The sequence below is a fragment of the Cygnus olor genome, unplaced genomic scaffold (assembly GCF_009769625.2).
Source record: "Cygnus olor isolate bCygOlo1 unplaced genomic scaffold, bCygOlo1.pri.v2 scaffold_111_ctg1, whole genome shotgun sequence".
Classification (NCBI taxonomy): domain Eukaryota; kingdom Metazoa; phylum Chordata; class Aves; order Anseriformes; family Anatidae; genus Cygnus; species Cygnus olor.
Genome location: NW_024429098.1, coordinates 11038 through 29833, shown reverse-complemented (window position 1 = coordinate 29833; position 18796 = coordinate 11038). Strand labels below are relative to the sequence as shown.

The following is an 18796-nucleotide window of genomic DNA, read 5'->3' as shown; positions in this document are numbered from 1 at the left end:
TAGGGAGATGTTGGCGTGAACCAGGGCAATGCTTTGTTTGCCTGGGAGGATCTTGGGTGCATCTCCCTGGGGCACCCTCAAATATATTCTGGGAACCCAGCATCTTTCTGAACCACCAAAAGACCTCCCAAGCATGGTTCCAAAGAGCCCAAGTATTCCTTTGGAGATCCAAAGCATGTCCCCAGGGCATACTCCCTGGATCTGCCCTGCAGAACCTTGGAGGAGACAAGGATTTCCCTGGGCACACCAGGCTCTTCAGCAGGTTACTCAGGAACCTCCCTGGAGCACCCTGGAATCTTCCCGGGGCAACCAAGAACATCCTTTGAGATTCCAAGCATCTTCTTGAGTCACCCCAGCACCTCCACTGTGTACCCATTGAGGATTTCTTTCAGGGAACACAGAGATCCTCCTGCATAACCCAGGCATCTCCTTGGTACAACCAAGCACCTCTCTTGGACACAGGAACATGCCCAGCAGGAACAAAATCATACCATTGCAGGAGCCAACAATTACTGTTCCCATTGAAGCACCTCTCTGAGGAACTTCAATATACTCCCAGTGGAAACAAGCATCTCTGCACAGCACTCAAGCATCTCTCTGGAGCCTCCAAGTATCTCCAGAGGGGACTGAGGCACACAAGCATCTCCCCGGGACATTCAAGAACTTGCCTGGAGCAAAGAGGTTTCTGCTTGGACAACCAAGCAACTCCCCGGGGAATCCTAGAATGTCCCCTGAGAACTCCAACACATTTTAAGATTTCAACTCAAGGATGTCCCCAAGACATCCAAGCATCTCCCTGGAGTTCCAAGGCATTTCCACGGGAACACAAGCATACCCCTGAGGTACCAGTCTTCTCCCCAGGGAACCCAAACATCTTCCAGGAGGACGCACGCACCTCCCCACAGCACTCTAACATCTCCCTGGAGCATTGAAAAAGCATCTGCATAGGTCATCCAAGAATATCTTTAAAGCACCCAGGAATCTCCCTCCTGCAATGAAGCACCTCTCTGGAGAAACCATACATTGCCCTGGGTCAGACAAACACCTTCCTGGGTGCACCAGCGTCACCCTGGGGAATACAAACACCTTCCTGGAGGACCCATGGAGCTGCTGACGGTAACCAAGCATCTTCCCACGGCCCCAGGCACCTCCCAAAGGCACACAAGAACACACCTGTTGCACTCCAGCACCTCCCTGGAGCACACAAACTGCTCTCTGCAGTACTCATGCACATCCTGGGGCACCCAAGTGACCCCAGAGGAATAGAGCATCTTCCTGGAGAGCCCGAAGATATTCCCAGGCCACACAAGCATCTACGCGGGGTACATGAGCATACCCCTGGGGCACAAGAAAAGCCTCCCTGCAGCACACAAAGTTATCCCCTAATCACACAAAGTTCTGCCCAGTCACCCAAGCATCTCCCTGCAGCTCAGAAGCACCTCCCTGGAACACCCAAGCACCTCATTGCAGTGCCCAAGATTCTTTTCTTCCCACAGCACTCCTGCATCTGAGTGGAGAACGCAAGCATCTCCCCAGGGCTCCACAACACCACCTGGGGCACACAAACATCTCACTGGAGATGGGAAGCACCTCCCTTGGCACCCAAGAGCTTCTGTGGGATGCACAAGCTCCTGCCAGGCATCATCCGAGGGGACACCAGCATTTTCCATCTGGCACCCAAGCATCTCCCTGGTCAGCCAAGCATCTTCCTGGACATCCCAGCATCTCCCTGGGGAAAACGGGCATCCATCCAGCTCACCCCTACACCTTCCAAAAGCCCCAAGGCTCCTCCCTTGGTCATTACATAATCTGTCCACGGGGAACACGAGCACTATCTTGGAGCACCAAAGAATCTCCCCAGGACACCCAAACACCTCCCTTGAATATGCAGACGCCTCCGTGAGGAACCCAAGCATCTCCCCAGGGGACCCAAACATCTGCCTGGAGGACCAACACACCTCCCGACAGAACTCCAGCATCCCACTGCAGCACCGGAGCATCTCCCCTGGGAACACAAGCACCTCCTCAGGCACACAGACATCTCCCCACGTCTGCTCAGTGTCTGGGTGACACCAAGCATCCCCCTGGAACATGCAATTTCCTCCTTTTGGAAACCAAGCCTGGCCTTGGGGCACACAAGCACCTCCCTCGATCAGCCCTACAGAGCCTTAGAGGAGACAAGAAGCTCCCTGGGCACACCAGGGTCTTCCCAGGGCACTCAAGCACCTCCCTGGAGCACCCTGGAATCTCCGTTTCAACCTTGGTTGCCCTGGGACATGCCTGGGTGCTCCAGGAACACGCCTACTATCTAATGGAAATGAATCCTCTGGTAGTTTAAGAGCGTGTCCTAGAAGATGCTTGAGTGCTCCAGAACGGTGCTTGCATGGCATGGGGAGATGCTTCAGTGCTCAAAGTGAGAGCTCGCGTTCTATGGTTATGTGCTTGGGTGCCCTGGGACGATTTCCCTTTTCCCCCTGACTTTATACTTGGGTGCAAAGGGAATTACTTGCGAGCACCGGGGGAAGAGTTGGGATCCTGGCGACATGGATGGGCACTCCAGAGGTTCTTGGGCACTCCAGGGAGATGCTTGTTTGCTCTGAGGAAATGCTTGTGTCATCCAAGGAGATTTTCTTAGTGCCCTGTGGCTATGCTTGGGAACTTAAGAGAGGTGCTTGGGTGCCCTGGGGTGATGCCTGGGTGCTTCACGGAAGTGCTTAGCTTCACCAGGGAAGTGCTTCAGTGCCCTGTGGAGGTGCTGGAGTGCTCTGGGAGATGCCTGAGATCCCTGGGAAATGCCTGGCTACCTGGGGAAGATGCCTGTGGGATCCAGGGAGGTGCTTGAGTGACGTGCTGAAATGCTTGGGGATGTGGGAAGCTGCTTGGGTGCTGCAGAGCCATGCTTGAACAATGCAGGGAGATGTTGTGGAGCTCCAAGACGACACTTCTGTGCCCCAGGGAGACGCATGCTTTCTCCAGGGAGGTGCATGGCTGCTGTGTGGAGGTGCTTGGGTGTTCCTCAGATGCTCCTGGGTGCCCCATGGAGATGCTTGGGTGCCCCCAGGTGATCCTTTGGTGCCCCTTGGTTTGCTCACGGAGAAAAGATGGGGTCCCAGAATGATGCTTGGGCTCTCCAAGTATGTGCTTGGTTTCCCCAGGGAGATGCCTGGCTGCCACAGGAAGATGCTTGGGTGTTTCAGGCAGGCGTTTGGGTGGCCTGGGGATATGCTTGGGTGCTCCCAGGGAGGTGCTTGTGTTTCCAGGAAAATGCTCTAGGATGTCCAAGTATGCCTGGGGCAGACGCTTGGGTGCTGCACAGAGAGGTTTGCATGCTCCAAGAGACACCAGGGTGGCTTGGTGAGAGACTTGGGTGCTCCAGGGAGGTTCTTGAATACCCCAGGCAGGTGACTGGGTGCTCTGGGGAGATCTTTGGCTGCCTCAGCAAATTGCTTGTGCAGCACGGGGAGGTGCTTGTGTGTACCAAGGATGTGATGGGTGACACAGAGTGATGCTTGGGGATCCTGGGCATCTACCTCTCCTACCCCAGGGAGAAGTTAGGGTACTCCAGAGAGGTCTCTGCATGCTTCACAGAGGTGCTTTTTGACCGACCGAGATGCTGAAAGAACTTGCTTGGGAGCTCCGGAGGGACGTCAGAGTACCTTGGGATGTGCTTGTGTTCCCTGGGGAGATGTTTCAATAACGCTGCAGTGGGGTGCCTGAGTGCTGTGGGGAGATGCGTGGGTCCTCCAGGAAGATGCCTGGGTTCTCAGGGGTGATGGTTGGGTGCCTCAGGGAAATATCTTTGTTCCTGGGGAGATGCTTTGCTGCTGCTGGGGAATCATAGAATCCTAGAATAGCCCGAGTTGGAAGGGACCCATAAGGATGATCAAGTGCAACCCCTGGCACCGCACAGGTCTACCCAAAATGCTTGGGTCCTCAAAAGGGTCATGTCTGGATGCCCTGCAATGATGCTTGGGTGCTCCAGAGAGATGCCTGGCTGACCCAGTGAGAACCTTGTGAGCTCAGGGTGATGTTGGGGTCTCCTGGAAGGTGCTGGAATGCCCTTGGGTGATGCCTCACAGGTAGAAGGTAGTGCTTAGTTGTCCTGGGGAGTTGCTTGTCTACTCCAACACAAGGCTTGTGTGCCCTGGGGAAAATCTCGGTGATTTCAAGAGGTGCTTATATTCCTTGGGGAGAGGCTTGGGTGTCATGGAGAGTGCTCCAGGAAGATGCTTGTATTCCCAGGGGAGATGATGGTTGCTTTCCCTAGCAAGGTACGTGGTTTCTCCAGGGAGGTGCCTGAATGCTCCTTGGAAAAGATTGTGTGCTTTGGGGAGGTGCTTGGGTACACGTAGTCAGATAGTTAGGTGGTCTGGGGAGATGCTTGCGTGCTCCCAAGATGGGGAATGGTCTGGGGAATGTTTGGGTGCACCTTAGAGCACAAAAATCTATCCCCTAATCACACAAAGTTCTGCCCCAGTCACCCAAGCATCTCCCTGCAGCACAGAAGCACCTCCCTGGAACACCCAAGCACCTCATTGCACCTCACACAGGAATCTTCCCACCACAGTCCTACATCTCACTGGAGAACCCAAGCATCTCCCCAGGGCACCAAAACACCACCTGGGGCACACAAACATCTCACTGGAGATGGGAAGCACCTCCCTTGGCAGCCAAGAGCTTCCGAGGCCTGCACAAGTACCTACCAGGCTCATTCAAGTATGTCCCCGTGCTCATGCAGGCATCCCCCAGGGGACACACATACCAAAGAGCAGGAACCAAGCATCTCCCCACAGCACTCCAGCATCTCCCTGGAGCCAAGCATCACACAAAAAGCACCCAACCATCTCCCTGGAGCACCCAAAAGCCTCCCTGGAGAAACAAAGCTTTACCCTCGATCAAACTAGCCTCTCCCTTGGGCACACAAGCACATCTCCTAGGGTACACAAGCATCCCCAAATAGCACTCAAGCATTTCTCTGGAGCCACCAAGAAACGTCCAGGGTCACCAATCCATCTTCCTGGCACTTCCAAAAAAATCTCTGCATCACCCAGCTGTCTTCTTGGAGAAACCAAGCAGCTCCCTGCACACCCAGGGAGCATCTGCACACAGCAGCTAAGAAGCCTGGGGAGCACCCAGATTGTTCTTGCCATAGCCCAGAACCTCCATCGAGCAAGAAAGCGTCTCCTGAGTCCCGCGGGCATCTTCTGAGGCACCCAGGCGTCATCTCTGCACTGTGATGAGCACACAAGCATCTCCTCCCCACATCGTTTCCTGGACCATTCAGGCTCGCCCTGCACTTCAGCCCCTGCTCCATCGCGCACTCACCTCCCTGTCCTGCCCTGCTCTGCCCTCTGCTGCCTGCTGCCAGGGGCTTCCATCCCGACTGGGGCCTGCCCGCAACCAGGGGCCTTTTATCCCGACTGGGCTGCCGTGTCACGGCCCCACTGTGACGCCTGGGTGACACAGCCGCCGCTGCCCCGCTGCCCACTGTGACGCCTGGGTCACACATTGCCTGGGTCCCATTTCCCTGGGACAGCCAAACACCTTGCTGGGGAACGCAATCACCTCCCTTGAAGACCAAAGATCTCCCTGGGGGACCCAAGCATTTTCCCACGCCATGCTGGCATCTCCTCAGGGCGTTCAAGCACATTCCAGGAGCACACAGCCTTCTCCTGGAGGCACCCAAGAACATTCCCAGGGCACCCAAGCATCGATTTGGAGCAAGAAAGCACAACACAGGGGCACCCGGCCATGTCTCGAAAGCACCCAAGCATCTCCTTCGTGCAAGGGAGCATCTCCTCAGGGTACACAAGCACCTCCAGGGGCATCCAGGCATCTTCCTGGGGACCCCCAGCACTTCCCTGTGGTCCACGAGCACTTCCCAGGGGGACACAAGCTTCTTTCCAGGAAACCAATGCTTCTCACCTGAGGAAACACACAGATCCCCACAGCACCCACGCATCATTCTCCAGCACTCAGCAGTCTCGTTGGAGCATGCAAGCACCTCAGCGGGGCAAACAGACACCTTCTCAGGGAACTCAACAACACTCTTGGAGCACTCCAGCACCTCCCTGGAGCACACAAACTGCTCTCTGCAGTACTCATGCACATCCTGGGGCGCCCAAGTATCTCCCAGAGGAATAGAGCATCTTCCTAGAGAGCCCAAGGACATTCCCCGGGCACACAAGCACCTCCCTCCCCAGGGCACAGAAGAATATCCCTGCTGCACCCAAGGTTCTTCCGTGGTCCATCAAGCATCTCCCTGCAGGTCCTAAGCATCTCGGTGGAACACGCAAGCACCTCCCTGGGCACAACACCCATCTTCTTGGAGCAGACAAGCAACTCCCCTGGGAATCCAGCACCCTCCTGGAGCACCCAGCTTTCTTACTCGGGGCAACCAAACACCTCCCTTGACATCGAAACATATCCCTGGAGAACCCATGCCTCTTCCCGGAGCAACCAAGCGTCTCGCCAGGATACCCAAACATCTTCCTAGGACACCCAAAAACCTTCATACCACCACTTGGGTGGAAGGTCTGCAACACCGTTTCTGCAGCAAACACTTGGTTCCCGTTGTGCTGTGGGGGCTGCTCAAAGCCAGCCCCTGCTCGAGCAGCTGCTGAGCTCCAGCCCCTGCTCAGGCTGCAGCGGGACTCTGGCCCTGCTCAGCCTCAGACATTCCTCTGCTCCAGGGGAATGCCTGGGACCCCAGGGGGATGCTTGTGTTCCAAGGGGGATGCCTGGGTGCTGCATTCCTGTCATTGCTTGTGTTCCCTGGGATCATGCTTGTGTGCCGGGTGCTCCATGGAGCATTCCCCAGTGACATGCTGGTGTTCTCAAAGCATGTGCTGCTGTGCGTGCTGGAGACGCTTTTGTGCACCCCTGAGATGCCTGGGTGCCTCAGGAGACGCTTTCTTGCTCCGTGGAGGCTCATGGCTATGCCAAGAACAATCTGGGTGCTCCCCAGGCTTCTTAGCTGCTCTGTGCAGATGCTCCCTGGGTGCGCAGGGAGATGCTTGGTTTCTCCAAGAAGACAGCTGGGTGAAGTTTGTTTGATCTGGGGTAAAGCATTGTTTCTCCCGGGGGATGCTTGTGTTCCCTTGTGTGATGCATAGCTCCAGGGAGATGCTGCAGTGCTGTGGGGAGATGCTTGGTTCCTGCAAGATGGTGTTTGTGTCCCCTGGGGAGATGCCTGGGTGCCCATGGGGACACACTCGAATGACACCGCCGCGTGTTTTTGCACCCCATGGAAGCTGTTGCATGCTAAGAGAGGTGCCTAAAATCTTAGTGAGTGAGATACTTCTGTTCCCCAGGTGATGTTTTGGAGCCCTGGGGAGCCCTGGCTCTCTAGGAAGATGCTCAGTTCCCCTGGGGGACTCTTGGATGCCCCAGGAGGCGGTTGGGTACTGCAGAGAGCAGTTTGCGTGCTCCAGGGAGGTGCTGGAGTGCTCCGAGTGTGCTGCTGAGTGCCTTAGAGAGCTGCTTGGTTGCCCCTGTGAGATGCTTGGGTGACCCTGGATGTAATTGTGATGCATAAGCAGATAATTGAGGTGCCAAGGGAGGTGCTCGTGTGCCCCAGGAGGTGCTTGTGTGCCGTGGGGAAATGCTTACATACCCCAAGGAACATCTTGGGTCCTCCAGGAAGGTGCCTGGATTCCCCAGGGAGATGCTTGTGTACCAAAAGAGATGTTGGCTGACCCAGGGCCATGTATACTTTCTCCAGAGAGGTGCCTCGTTGCTGGAGGGACATTCCTGGGTGCTTGAAACATAGACTTGAGTGACCTATGCAGTTGGTTGGGCACCCATGGGGTTTATTCTAATGTTCCCAAGGGAGGTGTTTCATTCTTCCAAGGAAATGATTTGGTTCTCTCTTCAGGTGCCTGGGTTTTTCAGAGTAATGCTTGTATGCCCTTGGGAGAAGTCTTAGTGTGTCGGGAAGTGATGGGTTCACGGTGGAAAATCTTCAGTGCTCCAGTGAGGTGCTTGAGTGCTGTGGGGAGGTGCATGGGTCCTTCTGGAAGATGCTTGGGTTCCCTGGGGAGAAGATTGGTACCTCAGGGATATAACTGTGTTCCAGGAAGACTTTTTAGAGCTCCAGATACATGCTTGGCTGCTCTAGGGAGATGCTTGTGTGTCTTGTGCATGTAATAGCGTTTTCATGAAAAATGTTTGTGTTTCCAGTGGACATTTTAGGATGCCCCAAGGAATTTGCTTTGGTGTCCAAGAGGATGCTTGGTTCCAAGAGGAGGATGCTTAAGTTCCCTTGGGAGGTGCTTGGTTTCCCCAGAAAGATGCTTGCTGCTAAGTGTGATGCTCGCCTCCTGCAATGAGGTGCTTGTGTTCCCCATGGATATGCTTGTGTGTCCAAGGGAGGTGCTTGGGTATACCAAGGAGATGCCTGGGTTACCCAGGAGGATCTCCGTGTTCCCTGAAAGATATCCTCAATGGGTACACAGTGGAGATGCTGGGGTGACTCAAGAAGATGCTTGGAATCTCAAAGGATGTTCTTGGTTGCCCCGGGAAGATTCCAGGGTGCTCCAGGGAGGTTCCTGAGTAACCTGCTGAAGAGCCTGGTGTGCCCAGGGAAATCCTTGTCTTCTGGAGGGCTCTGCAGGGCAGATCCAGGGAGTATGCCCTGGGGACATGCTTTGGATCTCCAAAGGAATGCGTGGGTTCTTTGGGACCATGCTTGGGAGATCCTTTGGTGGTTCAGCAACATGTTGTGTTTCCCAGAAGACATTTGAGGTGCCACACTAGGAGCAACAAGATCCATCCTGAAGAAGCAAAGCATTGCTCTGGTTCACACCCTTAGGTACACAAGCACATCCCGAGGGTACCCAGGCTTCTCCATGCAGCACACAGGCACCTCCCTGGAGCACCCAAGCATCTCCCCAGACCACCCAACTATCTGACTACGTGTACCCAAGCACCTCCCCAAAGCACACGATCTTTTCCAAGGAGCATTCAGGCACCTCCCTGGAGAAACCACGTACCTTGCTAGGGAAAGCAACCATCATCTCCCCTGGGAATACAAGCATCATCTTGGAGCACTCTCCATGACACCCAAGCCTCTCCCCAAGGAACATAAGCACCTCTTGAAATCACCGAGATTTTCCCCAGGGCACACAAGCCTTGTGTTGGAGTAGACAAGCATCTCCCCAGGACAACTAAGCACTACCTTCTACCTGTGAGGCATCACCCAAGGGCATTCCAGCACCTTCCAGGAGACCCCAACATCACCCTGAGCTCACAAGGTTCTCACTGGGTCAGCCAGGCATCTCTCTGGAGCACCCAAGCATCATTGCAGGGCATCCAGACATGACCCTTTTGAGGACCCAAGCATTTTGGGTAGACCTGTGCGGTGCCAGGGGTTGCACTTGATCATCCTTATGGGTCCCTTCCAACTCGGGCTATTCTAAGATTCTGTGATTCCCCAGCAGCAGCAAAGCATCTCCCCAGGAACACAGATATTTCCCTGAGGACAAGCATAACCAACGAGAAACCCAAGCATCTTCCTGGAGGACCCACGCATCTCCCCACAGCACTCAGGCACCCCACTGCAGCGTTATTGAAACATCTCCCCAGGGAACACAAGCACATCCCAAGGTACTCTGACGTCCCTCCGGAGCTCCCAAGCAAGTTCTTTCAGCATCTCGGTCGGTCAAAAAGCACCTCTGTGAAGCATGCAGAGACCTCTCTGGAGTCCCTCCTTGGATCACCCAAGCATATCCTATGTCTGACTCAAACATCTTGCCAGGGAACCCAAACGCTGGCCTGGAAATATAAATCAAGTCCAAGCATCATTCTGGGACCCCATCTTTTCTCCGTGAGCAAACCAAGGGGCACCAAAGGATCACCTGGGGGCACCCAAGCATCTCCATGGGGCACCCAGGAGCATCTGAGGAACACCCAAGCACCTCCACACAGCAGCCATGCACCTCCCTGGAGAAAGCATGCGTCTCCCTGGGGCACAGAAGTGTCGTCTTGGAGCTCCACAACATCTCCCTGCATTGTTCAAGCATGGCTCTGCAGCACCCAAGCAGCTTCCCACATCCCCAAGCATTTCAGCACGTCACTCAAGCACCTCCCTGGATCCCACAGGCATCTTCCCCAGGTAGCCAGGCATTTCCCAGGGATCTCAGGCATCTCCCAGAGCACTCCAGCACCTCCACAGGGCACTGGGAGGTGCTTGCATGCCCTGGGAAGACCCTGGTGTGCCCAGGGAGCTTCTTGTCTCCTCCAAGGCTCTGTAGGGCTGATCCTGGGAGGTGCTTGTGCGCCCCAAGGCCATGTTTGGTTTCTCCAAGGAGGACCTTGCGTGTTTGAGGGGGATGCTTGGTGAATCACCCAGACACTGAGCAGACATGGGGTAGATGTCTGCGTGCCTCAGGAGGTGCTTGGGTTCCAGGGGAGTTGCTTCAGTGCTGCAGTGAGATGCTGGTGTTCTGTCGGGAGGTGTGTTGATCATCCATACTGATGTTTGGGTCCTTGGGGAGATGCTTGGGTGCCTCACGGAGGTGCTTGGGTGTTCTAGGCAGGTGTTTGTGTGGCTTGGGGAAATTCTGCTTATGTGCCCCAGGGACACATTATTTGATATGTATTGTGCCCGAAGGGAGGAGCCTTGGGGCTTTAGGAAGGTGTAGGGATGCCCTGGGTTGATGCCTGTTTGCCCCGGGGAGATCCTGGGATGTCCAGGAAGATGCTTGGGTGAGCAGGGAGGTGCTTGGGTGACAGATGGGCATTGATTAATATCTCCAGGGAGGTGCTTGGCTTCCCCGGGGAGATGTTTGGGTAATTCAAAGGAGAGGCTTGTCTGTTCCAGGGAGGTGTTTGGGTGCCCTGAGGAAGTGCTTGGGTGCTCCCAGGGAGGTGCTTGTGATCCCCAGGGAAATGCCCAAGGAGGTGTTAGTATGCCTGGGGGAAATGCTTGGCTGCTGCACAGAGCTGTTTGCATGCTCCAGGAGACACCAGGGTGGCTTGGTGGGACAGCTGCGTGCTCCAGGGAGGTTCTTGAATGCCCTGGGCGTGGGGGTTGGGTGTCCTGAGGACATGCATGGCTGTCCCAGCAAATGGAACCAGGTAAATGCCTGGGTACCCTGGGAAGATGGTTGCTTGCCCCACAGAGAGACTTGGGTGACCTAGGACGTGGTAAGGTTCTTGGGGGTGATGTTGGGTGGCTCCAAGGAGAGGCTTGTTTTCCTGGCGAGAAGCTTGGGTATTCCTATGAGGTGCTTGCATGTCCTTGGGAGATGTTTGAGTGTTTCAGTGCCCGGAGGAGCTGCTCAGATACTCAATGAACTTGCTTGGGAGATCTGGGGAGACATCAGAGTACTTCAGAAGATGCTTGGGTGCCCTGGGGAGATGCTTTGGTGCTCCAGCAAGATGCGTGAGTGCTAAGGGGAAATGCATGGCTCCTCCATGGAGATGCTCTTTGGAGATTGTTGGCTACAAACATTGATGTTGTTCAGCCCCAGGGAGGTGCTTGGGTGCTCCTGGGAGTTTCTTGGATTCTATGGAGGGTTCTCCAAGAAGATGCTTGTATTCCCAGGGGAGATTTTTGCTTTCCCAAGGAGGTTCTTGACTTCTCCAGGGAGGTGCCTGAATGCTCCGTGGAAATCTCTTGTGCTTTCAATAGGTGTTTGGGTCCTCCTTGTAAGATAGGTTGGTGGTCTGGGGAGATTCTTGGGTTGTCTGGGGAGATTCTTGGGTGCTCCAGGGAGAAGCCTGTGTACCCTTGGGATGTGCTTGTTTGCCTTAGGGAGATGTTGGCGTGAACCAGGGCAATGCTTTGTTTGCCTGGGAGGATCTTGGGTGCATCTCCCTGGGGCACCCTCAAATATATTCTGGGAACCCAGCATCTTTCTGAACCACCAAAAGACCTCCCAAGCATGGTTCCAAAGAGCCCAAGTATTCCTTTGGAGATCCAAAGCATGTCCCCAGGGCATACTCCCTGGATCTGCCCTGCAGAACCTTGGAGGAGACAAGGATTTCCCTGGGCACACCAGGCTCTTCAGCAGGTTACTCAGGAACCTCCCTGGAGCACCCTGGAATCTTCCCGGGGCAACCAAGAACATCCTTTGAGATTCCAAGCATCTTCTTGAGTCACCCCAGCACCTCCACTGTGTACCCATTGAGGATTTCTTTCAGGGAACACAGAGATCCTCCTGCATAACCCAGGCATCTCCTTGGTACAACCAAGCACCTCTCTTGGACACAGGAACATGCCCAGCAGGAACAAAATCATACCATTGCAGGAGCCAACAATTACTGTTCCCATTGAAGCACCTCTCTGAGGAACTTCAATATACTCCCAGTGGAAACAAGCATCTCTGCACAGCACTCAAGCATCTCTCTGGAGCCTCCAAGTATCTCCAGAGGGGACTGAGGCACACAAGCATCTCCCCGGGACATTCAAGAACTTGCCTGGAGCAAAGAGGTTTCTGCTTGGACAACCAAGCAACTCCCCGGGGAATCCTAGAATGTCCCCTGAGAACTCCAACACATTTTAAGATTTCAACTCAAGGATGTCCCCAAGACATCCAAGCATCTCCCTGGAGTTCCAAGGCATTTCCACGGGAACACAAGCATACCCCTGAGGTACCAGTCTTCTCCCCAGGGAACCCAAACATCTTCCAGGAGGACGCACGCACCTCCCCACAGCACTCTAACATCTCCCTGGAGCATTGAAAAAGCATCTGCATAGGTCATCCAAGAATATCTTTAAAGCACCCAGGAATCTCCCTCCTGCAATGAAGCACCTCTCTGGAGAAACCATACATTGCCCTGGGTCAGACAAACACCTTCCTGGGTGCACCAGCGTCACCCTGGGGAATACAAACACCTTCCTGGAGGACCCATGGAGCTGCTGACGGTAACCAAGCATCTTCCCACGGCCCCAGGCACCTCCCAAAGGCACACAAGAACACACCTGTTGCACTCCAGCACCTCCCTGGAGCACACAAACTGCTCTCTGCAGTACTCATGCACATCCTGGGGCACCCAAGTGACCCCAGAGGAATAGAGCATCTTCCTGGAGAGCCCGAAGATATTCCCAGGCCACACAAGCATCTACGCGGGGTACATGAGCATACCCCTGGGGCACAAGAAAAGCCTCCCTGCAGCACACAAAGTTATCCCCTAATCACACAAAGTTCTGCCCAGTCACCCAAGCATCTCCCTGCAGCTCAGAAGCACCTCCCTGGAACACCCAAGCACCTCATTGCAGTGCCCAAGATTCTTTTCTTCCCACAGCACTCCTGCATCTGAGTGGAGAACGCAAGCATCTCCCCAGGGCTCCACAACACCACCTGGGGCACACAAACATCTCACTGGAGATGGGAAGCACCTCCCTTGGCACCCAAGAGCTTCTGTGGGATGCACAAGCTCCTGCCAGGCATCATCCGAGGGGACACCAGCATTTTCCATCTGGCACCCAAGCATCTCCCTGGTCAGCCAAGCATCTTCCTGGACATCCCAGCATCTCCCTGGGGAAAACGGGCATCCATCCAGCTCACCCCTACACCTTCCAAAAGCCCCAAGGCTCCTCCCTTGGTCATTACATAATCTGTCCACGGGGAACACGAGCACTATCTTGGAGCACCAAAGAATCTCCCCAGGACACCCAAACACCTCCCTTGAATATGCAGACGCCTCCGTGAGGAACCCAAGCATCTCCCCAGGGGACCCAAACATCTGCCTGGAGGACCAACACACCTCCCGACAGAACTCCAGCATCCCACTGCAGCACCGGAGCATCTCCCCTGGGAACACAAGCACCTCCTCAGGCACACAGACATCTCCCCACGTCTGCTCAGTGTCTGGGTGACACCAAGCATCCCCCTGGAACATGCAATTTCCTCCTTTTGGAAACCAAGCCTGGCCTTGGGGCACACAAGCACCTCCCTCGATCAGCCCTACAGAGCCTTAGAGGAGACAAGAAGCTCCCTGGGCACACCAGGGTCTTCCCAGGGCACTCAAGCACCTCCCTGGAGCACCCTGGAATCTCCGTTTCAACCTTGGTTGCCCTGGGACATGCCTGGGTGCTCCAGGAACACGCCTACTATCTAATGGAAATGAATCCTCTGGTAGTTTAAGAGCGTGTCCTAGAAGATGCTTGAGTGCTCCAGAACGGTGCTTGCATGGCATGGGGAGATGCTTCAGTGCTCAAAGTGAGAGCTCGCGTTCTATGGTTATGTGCTTGGGTGCCCTGGGACGATTTCCCTTTTCCCCCTGACTTTATACTTGGGTGCAAAGGGAATTACTTGCGAGCACCGGGGGAAGAGTTGGGATCCTGGCGACATGGATGGGCACTCCAGAGGTTCTTGGGCACTCCAGGGAGATGCTTGTTTGCTCTGAGGAAATGCTTGTGTCATCCAAGGAGATTTTCTTAGTGCCCTGTGGCTATGCTTGGGAACTTAAGAGAGGTGCTTGGGTGCCCTGGGGTGATGCCTGGGTGCTTCACGGAAGTGCTTAGCTTCACCAGGGAAGTGCTTCAGTGCCCTGTGGAGGTGCTGGAGTGCTCTGGGAGATGCCTGAGATCCCTGGGAAATGCCTGGCTACCTGGGGAAGATGCCTGTGGGATCCAGGGAGGTGCTTGAGTGACGTGCTGAAATGCTTGGGGATGTGGGAAGCTGCTTGGGTGCTGCAGAGCCATGCTTGAACAATGCAGGGAGATGTTGTGGAGCTCCAAGACGACACTTCTGTGCCCCAGGGAGACGCATGCTTTCTCCAGGGAGGTGCATGGCTGCTGTGTGGAGGTGCTTGGGTGTTCCTCAGATGCTCCTGGGTGCCCCATGGAGATGCTTGGGTGCCCCCAGGTGATCCTTTGGTGCCCCTTGGTTTGCTCACGGAGAAAAGATGGGGTCCCAGAATGATGCTTGGGCTCTCCAAGTATGTGCTTGGTTTCCCCAGGGAGATGCCTGGCTGCCACAGGAAGATGCTTGGGTGTTTCAGGCAGGCGTTTGGGTGGCCTGGGGATATGCTTGGGTGCTCCCAGGGAGGTGCTTGTGTTTCCAGGAAAATGCTCTAGGATGTCCAAGTATGCCTGGGGCAGACGCTTGGGTGCTGCACAGAGAGGTTTGCATGCTCCAAGAGACACCAGGGTGGCTTGGTGAGAGACTTGGGTGCTCCAGGGAGGTTCTTGAATACCCCAGGCAGGTGACTGGGTGCTCTGGGGAGATCTTTGGCTGCCTCAGCAAATTGCTTGTGCAGCACGGGGAGGTGCTTGTGTGTACCAAGGATGTGATGGGTGACACAGAGTGATGCTTGGGGATCCTGGGCATCTACCTCTCCTACCCCAGGGAGAAGTTAGGGTACTCCAGAGAGGTCTCTGCATGCTTCACAGAGGTGCTTTTTGACCGACCGAGATGCTGAAAGAACTTGCTTGGGAGCTCCGGAGGGACGTCAGAGTACCTTGGGATGTGCTTGTGTTCCCTGGGGAGATGTTTCAATAACGCTGCAGTGGGGTGCCTGAGTGCTGTGGGGAGATGCGTGGGTCCTCCAGGAAGATGCCTGGGTTCTCAGGGGTGATGGTTGGGTGCCTCAGGGAAATATCTTTGTTCCTGGGGAGATGCTTTGCTGCTGCTGGGGAATCATAGAATCCTAGAATAGCCCGAGTTGGAAGGGACCCATAAGGATGATCAAGTGCAACCCCTGGCACCGCACAGGTCTACCCAAAATGCTTGGGTCCTCAAAAGGGTCATGTCTGGATGCCCTGCAATGATGCTTGGGTGCTCCAGAGAGATGCCTGGCTGACCCAGTGAGAACCTTGTGAGCTCAGGGTGATGTTGGGGTCTCCTGGAAGGTGCTGGAATGCCCTTGGGTGATGCCTCACAGGTAGAAGGTAGTGCTTAGTTGTCCTGGGGAGTTGCTTGTCTACTCCAACACAAGGCTTGTGTGCCCTGGGGAAAATCTCGGTGATTTCAAGAGGTGCTTATATTCCTTGGGGAGAGGCTTGGGTGTCATGGAGAGTGCTCCAGGAAGATGCTTGTATTCCCAGGGGAGATGATGGTTGCTTTCCCTAGCAAGGTACGTGGTTTCTCCAGGGAGGTGCCTGAATGCTCCTTGGAAAAGATTGTGTGCTTTGGGGAGGTGCTTGGGTACACGTAGTCAGATAGTTAGGTGGTCTGGGGAGATGCTTGCGTGCTCCCAAGATGGGGAATGGTCTGGGGAATGTTTGGGTGCACCTTAGAGCACAAAAATCTATCCCCTAATCACACAAAGTTCTGCCCCAGTCACCCAAGCATCTCCCTGCAGCACAGAAGCACCTCCCTGGAACACCCAAGCACCTCATTGCACCTCACACAGGAATCTTCCCACCACAGTCCTACATCTCACTGGAGAACCCAAGCATCTCCCCAGGGCACCAAAACACCACCTGGGGCACACAAACATCTCACTGGAGATGGGAAGCACCTCCCTTGGCAGCCAAGAGCTTCCGAGGCCTGCACAAGTACCTACCAGGCTCATTCAAGTATGTCCCCGTGCTCATGCAGGCATCCCCCAGGGGACACACATACCAAAGAGCAGGAACCAAGCATCTCCCCACAGCACTCCAGCATCTCCCTGGAGCCAAGCATCACACAAAAAGCACCCAACCATCTCCCTGGAGCACCCAAAAGCCTCCCTGGAGAAACAAAGCTTTACCCTCGATCAAACTAGCCTCTCCCTTGGGCACACAAGCACATCTCCTAGGGTACACAAGCATCCCCAAATAGCACTCAAGCATTTCTCTGGAGCCACCAAGAAACGTCCAGGGTCACCAATCCATCTTCCTGGCACTTCCAAAAAAATCTCTGCATCACCCAGCTGTCTTCTTGGAGAAACCAAGCAGCTCCCTGCACACCCAGGGAGCATCTGCACACAGCAGCTAAGAAGCCTGGGGAGCACCCAGATTGTTCTTGCCATAGCCCAGAACCTCCATCGAGCAAGAAAGCGTCTCCTGAGTCCCGCGGGCATCTTCTGAGGCACCCAGGCGTCATCTCTGCACTGTGATGAGCACACAAGCATCTCCTCCCCACATCGTTTCCTGGACCATTCAGGCTCGCCCTGCACTTCAGCCCCTGCTCCATCGCGCACTCACCTCCCTGTCCTGCCCTGCTCTGCCCTCTGCTGCCTGCTGCCAGGGGCTTCCATCCCGACTGGGGCCTGCCCGCAACCAGGGGCCTTTTATCCCGACTGGGCTGCCGTGTCACGGCCCCACTGTGACGCCTGGGTGACACAGCCACCGCTGCCCCGCTGCCCACTGTGACGCCTGGGTCACACATTGCCTGGGTCCCATTTCCCTGGGACAGCCAAACACCTTGCTGGGGAACGCAATCACCTCCCTTGAAGACCAAAGATCTCCCTGGGGGACCCAAGCATTTTCCCACGCCATGCTGGCATCTCCTCAGGGCGTTCAAGCACATTCCAGGAGCACACAGCCTTCTCCTGGAGGCACCCAAGAACATTCCCAGGGCACCCAAGCATCGATTTGGAGCAAGAAAGCACAACACAGGGGCACCCGGCCATGTCTCGAAAGCACCCAAGCATCTCCTTCGTGCAAGGGAGCATCTCCTCAGGGTACACAAGCACCTCCAGGGGCATCCAGGCATCTTCCTGGGGACCCCCAGCACTTCCCTGTGGTCCACAAGCACTTCCCAGGGGGACACAAGCTTCTTTCCAGGAAACCAATGCTTCTCACCTGAGGAAACACACAGATCCCCACAGCACCCACGCATCATTCTCCAGCACTCAGCAGTCTCGTTGGAGCATGCAAGCACCTCAGCGGGGCAAACAAACACCTTCTCAGGGAACTCAACAACACTCTTGGTGCACTCCAGCCCCTCCCTGGAGCACACAAACTGCTCTCTGCAGCACTCATGCACATCCTGGGGCACCGAAGTATCTCCCAGAGGAATCGGAGCATCTTCCTGGAGAGCCCAAGGACATTCCCCAGGCACACAAGCACCTCCCTGGACACATCTTCCTGGAGCACCCAACTGTCTTACTCATGGCAACCAAACACCACTCTTGATATCGAAACATATCCCTGGAGAATCCATGTCTCTTCTCAGTGCAACCAAGGATCTTCCCAAGATATCCAAGCATCTTCCCAGGACACCCAAAAACCTTCATACCACCACTTGGGTGGAAGGTCTGCTACACCATTTCTGCAGCAAACACTTGGTTCCCATTGTGCTGTGGGGGCTGCTCAAAGCCAGCCCCTGCTCAAGCAGCTGCTGAGCTCCAGCCCCTGCTCGGGCTGCAGCGGGACTCTGGACCTGCTCAGCCTCGGACACCGCTTCAGCCCCTGCTCCATCGCGCACTCACCTCCCTGTCCTGCCCTGCTCTGCCCTCTGCTGCCTGCTGCCAGGGGCTTCCATCCCGACTGGGGCCTGCCCACAACCAGGGGCCTTTTATCCCGACTGGGCGGACGTGTCACGGCCCCACTGTGACGCCTGGGTGACACAGCCACCGCTGCCCCGCTGCCCATTGTGACACCTGGCTGACACAGCCACCGCTGCCCTCCTGCCTACTGGGACACCACTCTGTATCTATTTCTTTGGACTCACAGGTGTGTCAGTGACAGTTACATTTAAGACAATTTATCAAAAAAAAAAATATTTCTGGCAACTTCCGTAAACCTCAACAAGATAACGAATGCCAAATCATTCTTGAAGTTTTACTCTAAAGTGTTGGTGTTTATATTTCTTTGTGTTTTTCTTGTCAGTGTTTAGCAAGCTTTTCCTTTCTTTTTCAAGTTTGAAGTTACACACATATGCTTTCCTCTTTCTCTAGCTTGGAAAGTTCTCTTCTA

General features: G+C 55.0%; 1 long non-coding RNA gene across 1 annotated transcript; it reads right to left on the bottom strand.

The window, feature by feature from the left end:
* Nucleotides 1-1856: 1856 nt before the first annotated feature.
* Nucleotides 1857-18584, bottom strand: LOC121063223. Its single transcript, XR_005815925.1, has 3 exons — nucleotides 18261-18584; nucleotides 6524-6661; nucleotides 1857-1874 (listed from the first exon to the last, which is right to left on the bottom strand). It is a non-coding gene; the product is annotated as an uncharacterized LOC121063223 (long non-coding RNA).
* Nucleotides 18585-18796: the final 212 nt, after the last annotated feature.